The sequence below is a fragment of the Bos indicus genome, chromosome 1 (genome assembly GCF_029378745.1).
Source record: "Bos indicus isolate NIAB-ARS_2022 breed Sahiwal x Tharparkar chromosome 1, NIAB-ARS_B.indTharparkar_mat_pri_1.0, whole genome shotgun sequence".
Lineage (NCBI taxonomy): Eukaryota > Metazoa > Chordata > Mammalia > Artiodactyla > Bovidae > Bos > Bos indicus.
In genome coordinates, this window is record NC_091760.1 from 30,374,004 (window position 1) to 30,382,931 (window position 8,928).

General features: G+C 39.8%; 1 long non-coding RNA gene across 2 annotated transcripts in view; it reads left to right on the forward strand.

Moving 5' to 3' along the window:
• LOC109563864 (uncharacterized) overlaps nucleotides 1–8,928 on the forward strand; it is a 95,432-nt gene that overhangs the window by 68,193 nt on the left and 18,311 nt on the right. For both annotated transcript variants that reach the window (XR_011565883.1, XR_011565885.1), the window contains one exon: nucleotides 8,045–8,197. This is a non-coding gene — a long non-coding RNA (uncharacterized lncRNA). The remainder of the gene's footprint in view (nucleotides 1–8,044; nucleotides 8,198–8,928) is intronic.

The window sequence follows — 8,928 nt, forward strand, 5'->3', positions numbered from 1 at the left end:
AAAGAAAAATCTTACTGTTCATTAACTTTGTTTTTCTTAGTTCCTAATACGATATACTGAACAGCAAGTGGGTAGACAGAAGACATTAATGACTAATGATAAATATAGATCTGGCAACCTCTCTTAAGAGCCCATGGAAGTCACACAGTGACATGCAAATAATGCAAATCTTTATTTCCAGCCTCAGCACTCTGGGGGATTTAGCATTATTCCAGTAGTGGCAAATTCAACTGCAAAAGTCAAACTGTAGAAAATCTATCCTAGCCCTTCCTGACTTGTGGTGAGTGTAAGACCAATCTTTTAAGTCTGTGTCACAAAATTTTAGGCCTTGGTCTTTTTTTTCAAAAAAAGTGGCTGGCTAATGGCACCCCACTCCAGTACTCTTGCCTGGAAAATCCCATGGACGGAGGATCCTGGTAGGCTGCAGTACATGCGGTCGCTAAAAGTCGGGCACAACTGAGTGACTTCACTTTCATTTTCACTCTCATGCATTGGAGAAGGAAATGGCGACCCACTCCAGTGTTCTTGTCTGGAGAATCCCAAGGATAGAGGAGCCTGGTGGGCTGCTGTCTATGGGGTTGCACAGAGTCGGACACTACTGAAGCGACTTAGCAGCAGCAGCAGCAGCAGTGTCTTTAAAAATCTGAATTTGAATGTCTTCAAATTTTCAAATGTTTGCTTCAATCATAGGCCCTACACACTGCCATCTTATCTCAAACTACTTGAATTACTTATATCACCTTTTTGGCCATGAAGATATTTGAGTTTGGAAATCTTATCCTGGTGTGTCATTACTTTGCCAACAAAGATCCGTATAGTCAAAGCTATGGTTATTCAAGTAGTCAGATGTGAAAGTTGGACCATAAAGTAAGCTGAGTGCCAAAGAATTGATGCTTTTAAATTTTTAAATTTAAATAGAGAAGACTCTTGAGGGTCCCTTGGACTGCTAGGAGATCCAATCAGTTAATCCTAAAGGAACTCAGTCCTGAATATTCGTTGGAAGGACTGATGCTGAAGCTGAAACTCCAATACTTTGGCCACCTGATGCGAGGTGCTGACTCATTAGTAAAGACCCTGATGCTGGGAAAAATTGAAGGCAGGAGGAGAAGGGGTTCAAAGAGATTGAGATGGTTGGGTGGTATCACTGATCAATGGACATGACTTTGAGAAAGCTCCGGGAGTTGGTAATGGCCAGGGAAGCCTGGAGTGCTGTAGTCCATGGGGGTCACAAAGAACTGGACATGCTTGTGTGACTGAACTGAATTGATCCTGATGTATCATGAAAAGATAAGCTTCTTTTCCTACTTACTCTAATTCTACCCATGGTTCTTCTGAAGTACCCAACAAGGTTGTGATTAGATGATTCTACCTTGGGCTCAAAATTTTAGATGGCACTAAAAAATCAGCCACCAAAATAGAGTTTTAATGAAATTAAAAAAATAAAAATAAATAATCCCAAAATTATGATAAACAAAATAAAAGCATCACCTAATCTTTACTCTGGTATCCAAATTGCTCTTTAGAGACTATTTTATTTTTATACAAATAGCCTCAAATCCAAGGCGTTCATTCTTACTTAATTAGTCTCTGCTTGTTCTGCTTCATCTCTAAATCTGAAAAAAAAAAAAAAAAAGCAGAATAGCAGCCAATCCTGATTAGAAGAAAACTCAAACAGCAAAGCCATGTAACTCTCTTCAAAATAGGGACCTACATTCAGTACACTCTGAAAAATCCTCTGCATAGCTAATAATTTTGAAACAAAATGCATGTGTGCCAAGTTGCTTCAGTCATGTCTATTTCTTTGTGACCCGATGGACTGTAGCCCGCCAGGCTTCTCTGTCCATGGGATTCTCCAGGCAAGAATACTGAAGTGGGTTGCCATGTCCTCCTCCAGGGCATCTTCCCGACCCAGGGATCAAACCCATATTGCCTATGTCTCCTGCATTGCAGGTAGATTCTTTACCACTGAGCCACCCTGGAAACCCCAAACAAAAATAGCTAACAATTATTGAGCGTTTCTGTGGAGGTCCTGTGCTAGGCACTTTATTTGAACTATTTTTCCTAATTCCTGACAACTATTGTATATTATAGAGTTGTTATTTGCCAAATCAATACATGGTAGAGTAAGAAATTGAAGTTCGGTTCAGTTGCTCAGTCGTATGTGACTCTTTGAGACCCTATGGCCTGGAGAACACCAGGCTTCACTGTCTATCACCAACTTCTGGAGCTTACTCAATCTCGTCTCCATCAAGTTGGTGATGTCATACAACCATCTCATCCACTGTCGTCCCCTTCTCCTCCCACCTTCAGTCTTTCCCAACATCAGGGTCTTTTCCAATAAATCAGTTCTTCACATCAGGTGGCCAAAGTATTGGAGTTTCAGCCTCAGCATCAGTCCTCTAATGCATATTCAGGACTGATTTCCTTTAAGATTGACTGGTTGGATCTCCTTGTGGTCCAAGAGACTCTCAAGAGTCTTCTCCAACACCACAGTTCAAAAGCATCAATTCTCCAGTGCTCAGCTTTCTTTCGGAGAAGGCAATGGCACCTGACTCCAGTACTCTTGCCTGGAAAATCCCATGGACAGAGGAGCCTGGTAGACTGGTCTATGGGGTTGCTAAGAGTCAGACACGACTGAGCAACTTCACTTTCACTTTTCACTTTCATGCATTGGAGAAGAAAGTGGCAACCTACTCCAGTGTTCTTGCCTGGAGAATCCCAGGGACAGGGGAGCCTGGTGGGCTGCCGCCTATGGGGTTGCACAGAGTTGGACATGACTGAAGTGACTTAGCAGCAGCAGCAACAGCTTTCTTTAGAGTCCAACTCTCACATCCATACTTGACAACTGGAAAAAACATAGCTTTCACTAGACAGACCTTTGTTGGCAAAGTAATGTTTCTGCTTTTTAATATGCTGTATAGGTTGGTCATAACTTTTCTTCCAAGGATTAAGAATCTTTTAATTTCATGGCACAGACACCATCTGCAGTGATTTGGGAGCCCAAGAAAATAAAGTTTTTCACTGTTTCCATTGTTTACCCATCTATTTGCTATAAAGTGATGGGATCAGATGCCATGATCTTAGTTTTCTGAATGTTGAGCTTTAGGCCAACTTTTTCACTCTCCTCTTTCACTTTCATCAAAAGGCTCTTTAGTTCTCCTTTGCTTTCTGCCATAAAGGTGGTGTTATCTGCATATCTGAGGTTATTGATATTTCTGCCAGCAATCTTGATTCCAGCTTGTGCTTCATTCAGCCTGACATTTCTCATGATGTACTCTGAATATAAGTTAAATAAGCAGGGTGACAATATACAGCCTTGACATACTCCTTTCCTGATTTTGAACCATTCTCTTCTTCCATGTCCAGTTCTCACTGTTGCTTATTGTCCTGCATACAGATTTCTCAGGAGACAAGTCAGGTGGTCGGGTATTCTCATCTCTTTAAGAATTTTCCACAGTTGTGGTGATCCAGACAGTCAAAGGCTTTGGCATAGTCAATAAAGCAGAAGTAGATGTTTTTCTGGAACTCTCTTGCTTTTTGGATGATCCAGTTGATGTTGGTATTTGATCTCTGATTCCTCTGCCTTTTCTAAAACCAGCTTGAGCATCTGGAAGTTGATAGTTCATATACTGTTGAAGCCTGGCTTGGAGAATTCTGAGCATTGCTTTGCTGGCCTGTGTGTTAAGTGCAATTGTGCAGTAGTTTGAACTTTCTTTGACGTTGCCTTTCTTTGGGATTGGAATGAAAACTGACATTTTCCAGTCCTGTGTCCACTTCTGAGTTTTCCAAATTAAAGTAAGACATCATAATCACAGAAAACCCATTTTTAAGGAAGTAACTAGAACTGATCTTAAGTCGTAGATAGAAGGATAAATGATTTTATCTTAAAAAGCAGAGAATAGTTATACCAAGAGAGCTTGTTATTTAAAGCTGGTTGTTATCATGGGATAGTATTTGGATTTTTTTAGCAGATTTTTTTTTGTTTCTTACATAATTGTCACCATCATCATTATGTTGATAATTGCATTGCAACCTTCACTGACAAAAGGATATTCATTGCTTAAGGGGGAGGACTGATATAGTCTGGTCTTCCCCAGTAGCTCAGATGGTAAAGAATCTGCATGCAATGCAGGAGACCCGGGTTTTATCCCTGGATTGAGAATATCCCCTGGAGAAGCTAATGGTAATCTACTCCAGTACTCTTGCCTGGAGAATTCCATAGACAGAGGAGCCTGGATGGCTACTGTCCATGGGGATCTCAAAGAGTCAGACATGACTGAGTGACAACACAGAGAGGTAAAGTCTAGGACAAAAAAAAAGTAATTTTTCTGTTTTAAATCTTAAGATGATTTTTAAAATACTCCATCAGAGACTATGAACTTGAATGCCACCCTCCCTGCAATTTTAATTGTTATTTTTGATACAAAGTAGGCACTTTTATTTCCAAAAGCTTGGGTGGTGAAAATATCAAGAGCCACAGTGTAGAGGACTCCGATCTGGTTGTAGCATAAATCAGAGCAAGGAGAACTTCAGGATGATGTAAGAGCTCCCAAGGAGGTTAAGACATTGACCAGGAGGATTGAGAGGAAAATTTGGAGAAGATGTGATTAGAGTTAGGTATGCTGAGTTCCTGCATGCAGGAAAACAGCAAGTGTTGCAGAAACCTCACACTCAACATGATGCCTGAGAGGTTTAGTAGCGCTGACTGTGGGCCTGAGAGCAGCGTCACATGGTTTGGTATTACATGCCTCAGCAGTGGGCAGGGAAAACAAGCATGACTATTGAAGTGAATGTATTTGGAGTGAAAAGGATGCAGAATGAGTGTACCTGAAAACTGAAGTCCATGGCAAGACCTCAGTCATCCTCACTAGATGAATAGGGGTGAGGCACACTCAGTATAGGCCACAGAGGATGGAGAGGACCACAGATTTTTTGCAGCACTCCTCTGTTACTTCACCGACCCATGCCAAACAGCTCTGCCTCTTTGCCATGCTGTTATGTTAACTTTCCCTGGAGCCACAGCCATCCATGGAGACGGAAAGGTGAAAAGGGAGGTGACAAATACTGTATTGACCGCACCGTGGTCGCAAAGAGATTTAAATTCGAAGCAATCATGTCTACTCTTGAATTTGCAAGAATAAATATCCTTGATCTTCAGAAATGGAGAAGAGGGAAATAAGGTTATCACAGAGGAAAAATAGAAAGATGTTATTGTGTATTTGTGTTATAGTTGTAAATTTATAGGACCTATAGGAAAATAATTTGGGGCTTCCCAGGTGGCGCTAGTAGTAAAGAACCCACATGCCAATTCAGGAGATATAAGAAATGCGAGTTCAATCCCTGGGTTTGAAGATCCCCTGAGGAGGGCATGGCAACCCACTCCAGTATTCTTGTCTGGAGCATCCATCCCATGGACAGAGAAGTCTGGTGGGCTCTGATCCATGGGGTCACACAGAGTCAGACATGACTGAAGCAACTTAGTCTGCACACATGCATAAGAAAATAATTTAACAATGTTATGGTATTATAATCTTCAGTTATCTAGAAAATTAAACTATGTGGAACTGTGCTCTCTCACCATGATAGAGAGTTCAGTTCAGTTCAGTTCAGTTCAGTCGCTCAGTCATGTACGACTCTTTGTGACCCCATGAATTGCAGCACGCCAGGCCTCCCTGTCCATCACCAACTCCCAGAGTTGTCCATCACCAAACTCATGTCCATTGAGTCGGCAATGCCATCCAGCCATCTCATCCTCTGTCGTCCCCTTCTCCTCCTGCCTCCAATCCCTCCCAGCATCAGAGTCTTTTCCAATGAGTTAGAGCATCCATTTGTGTACAAAATATCAAATTTTGTTATATACCTAACAATAGAATCAGAAGAATAAAATTTAACATTCTAAAGATTTTAATATAATAATCTTGTGCATTTTATGCCTGCTATATCTTGGGACTTACAAATATCAGTTTCTACAAAAACCCAGTAAATAAAAAAAGTAGGATATTTTTGTGATTGGACATCAGCACTGATCAACCATTTCCTCCAGTATTTTTCAGGTTATCAATTAGGTTTGATAATTTTTTCTCATAAGTTCAGATTTATTTTCTATGTTAAAAACTCTGTTGTACACGTTGAAGGAGTTTGATATATTTCTTGTTCTAAAACTAGTCCATATTTAAATTGGTAGTAACAGTGGAAATCAATACAGAAAAATGGAGGCATTAAGAGTAAAGACAGTGTCTGGTAGAAAAAAGCCACTCTTTTGGTTATTCTTTCAAACTTGAAAGAATTATAAATGCTACAACAGCAGACTAGGAGACTCAGCTGCTTTGTTAAGAACTTATTTTAGCTACATGCTCAAGGTGAGGAAGTGTTTCATTTGTATAATGTGTGCTTCTGGGATTCATGATCTCTACTAGAGAAAGAGCAAACATCCTGATAAATCACCATAAGAAATGTAAAAACTTTAAGGAGTCCCCAAAATAGAAATTCAATGAAAGTTCTCTGCCTTGGCAAAGAGATTTCAGATAGTAAGACCGAATTTTTATCTACAGGGCTATTTTTTTCTCCAATATATAGAAGGAAAGTTAAGCCTATTGTGATATGCTATGAAGACTACAAATATTAGAAATCAGTAAAAACTTTCTCTTTTCTGAAATCAAGGTAAGCTACTCTGGCAAACTTTAGCTACCTTAAAGATCCTCCTATTGTTAGTAGCTTCAGTCGTGTCCCACCCTTGCTGACCCCATGGACTGTAGCCCTCCAGGCTTCTCTGTCCATGGGATTCTCTAGGCAAGGATACTGGAGTGGGTAGCCATTCCCTTCTCCGGGGGAATCTTCCTGACCCAGGGATAAAACCCAGGTCTCCCACATTGCAGGCATTTCTTTACTGTCTGAGCCACCAGGGAAGCCCCAAAGATCCTCCTGACTCACATATTTCTTTTAATTATTGATAATTTAAAAAGTTAACTTATATAATTTCCTACTTTGAACTAACCAACATATTATTTTGATTCAGAGTAATAAAAGAACAGCATTCCTTTTCTACTATATATTTGGAAACATCACCTGTTATCTGATAGAATAATTATTGTTATTTTGGTTTCTAGAGTAAAAGCAAATGGCAGGTAGAATGCAAGTAGGGATTGCTGGGAAGAAGGCCAGAGGAAATTAGAGTTAGAAATGTAAAATGTGTGCAAGAGTTGGTCTAAGGAAAAGCAAAGCCACTTTGTTTGGAAAAGGTTGAAATCTCATTATTTTGCAAGAGGTACATTAACGACTGCAGAGGCTTCAGGAATTCCAGGTAATCAAGAGTCTTAGAAGCTCAGTGAGCCAGCATGCTTCTTCCCATGAATGCTGCCTCTATAAAGCAGATTTTTCATTTTCACATTAATAGCATGGTTGAGAAGCTCTTGATAGAGTAGCTTCTGGGGGAATGGAATTTGTCTGAAGAAGAAATAAGCCTGGAAAAGCCAGAGTAGCCATAACTAAAGGCTGAAATTTACTTCCCTACCAGACCCTCTGTTTTTGGTAGGTCGGTGGGGAAAGCTGTTTTTGAGATCGTGGTATGTTTCTGACAGTTTAGAACTCCTGAAATTATTGGGGATCTGAAAGACAAGGATCTTTAAAAATCTCTGGTGAGAAGATTTTATTTCTTTAATTAAATAAAATGTTTAAAGAGACAGAAAAAAAGATGCCTGGTGTCTCCCCAGGTTTCTCTAAGCAGTTGTATTTGTGATAAATCTGTAGTGCCTTTCCTCTCTGTCTTCTATTACTCTGTTAGTCACTGACTGTAGCCTGAGGTAAAGTGATTGCTGTTCCCTGTCTCTTCATTTCCACCTCCTAACTGTGCTCCTTGATCACTGCTCTCCTACCTTCGCACATTTTCTCCCTGATGTCCTCATTTCTTCATAGCACCATTTCAAGTGTAGATTTCCCTGGTGGAGAGATACAGCATGGTCTGAAAACAAAACAGAACAGAATTCTATATTGATGTAGATAGCCCAGACAATGCAGTGAGGGTTTGTTTTTGTTTTTTTTTTTTTAGGAAAAACCAGAACCCAAAAGGAAAAGAAAAGGAAAAAAATATATATATATAGGAAATAAAGCAAAGAGGACCTAAAATCAAGGTGCAAGTTGATTTTCCTCAGACTTTCAACTCATTAGAGCCCTGAACAATTAATTCCATAAATATGCAAAGGTAGGTTTGTATGAGAGGTATGTTTAGAGGGTTACAGATATTTCCTGGAGCATTGGGAAATATTAAATATGATCACAGCCCTTTTCTTACCTCATCTGATACACTATGTTGTGGTAAGAGCAAAAAGTCACCTCTGGCTTTATCACTCCCAATACTAAAGCTTTCATATATTAAATTTTATAAAGTTTGCATAAATAACATTAATACCATATATACTATTTTGTAGTTTTATTTTAAAAAAAGCACTTAAAGTATCAATAATACATACCCAGTTAATAAACAAGAATAGTATTAAAATCTTACTTCTAACAAAACAGACTTCTCTGGCTTGCCCTTTCTTATTCTCTGACTTGGGCTTCCCAGGTGGCTCAGGGGTAAAGAATCTGCCTGCAATGCAGAAGACTCAGAAGATGTTGGTTCAATCCCTGGGTTGGAGAGATCCCCTAGAGAAGGCAATGGCTACCCACTCCAGTATTCTTGCCTGGAGAATTCCCTGGACAGAGGAGTCTTACAGGCAGGTTACAGTCCATGGAGTTGTAAAGAGTCAGACAAGACTTCACAACTAACCACCACCACCACTACCACCATTCTCTGCCTTGCAATTCTTTTTAACCATTTCTTCTGTGTGTTTGTATTCATATTCTAAACAGTATAATAATATTTCTAGTTCTTGATGTATTAATGTACAGTTTTGGTCTCCTCTGTTGACTTCCTATTATGGCAGACAAGGA